General features: G+C 41.6%; 1 pseudogene; it reads left to right on the top strand.

Annotated features, from left to right (window-relative positions):
* Window positions 1-246: 246 nt before the first annotated feature.
* LOC142832743 (large ribosomal subunit protein eL33 pseudogene) lies at window positions 247-581 on the top strand (annotated as a pseudogene).
* The last annotated feature ends 234 nt before the right edge of the window (window positions 582-815 follow it).

Below are 815 nucleotides of genomic sequence, written 5' to 3'. Positions count from 1 at the left end.
ATGCCAATATTTTCCTTTTAAGATTTCGTTGGTGATAATTGTGCCAATTTTGGATCTAATTTGTCACTAATTACAGTGAATTCCATGCACTAACCTGAGGCTTTCTATCCTTCGGGGAAGAGATAAAGCAATGTGTTATAGATGTAAGTAAATAACCATGTTTCAGTCTAAAGATTTATTCTTGGGTCTTTCGGCCATCTTGGCATCTGTGGAGGCCTGTTGGGAACAGGACTTCTAAAAGACAATATGTCTGGAAGGCTGTGGTTCAAGGCCACTTTTGCTGGCTATAAGTGAGGTCTCTGGAACCAGAGAGAACACACAGCTCTTATAATTGAAGGTGTTTATGCCTGAGATGAAACTGAATTCTACTTGGGCAAGAGATATGCTTATGCGTATAAAGCAAAGAACAACATAGTGACACCTGGAGGCAAAACAAGCAAAACCAGAGTGATCTGGGGGAAAGTAACTCGGGCCATGGAAACAGTGGCATGGCCTGTGCCAAATTCTGAAGCAACCTTCCTGCAAAGGCCATTAGACACAGAATCCGTGTGATGCTGTACCCATCCCGGATTTAAACCAATGAAAAGTAAGTAAACAAATAAATAAATAGATTTATTCTTGGCTCCATGTGTGAGACACTGTGGTAAGGTTTGCAAAGAGGATGAAACACTGTCACTGCTTGGAAAGTCTTCTATAAAGTGGGCAGAAGTATTTGTCCAAAGTTGCCCGTCTGTGAGTCAGCGGTTTGAAATGGTGTAGACGGTCTAACATACAGCTGGCTGCTAAACCCTCAACACTCTCAAGTATTTGATTGA

Source organism: Microtus pennsylvanicus, chromosome 12 (assembly GCF_037038515.1).
Source record: "Microtus pennsylvanicus isolate mMicPen1 chromosome 12, mMicPen1.hap1, whole genome shotgun sequence".
NCBI classification, from domain to species: Eukaryota; Metazoa; Chordata; class Mammalia; order Rodentia; family Cricetidae; genus Microtus; species Microtus pennsylvanicus.
This window is presented reverse-complemented; position numbering and strand designations above follow the sequence as displayed.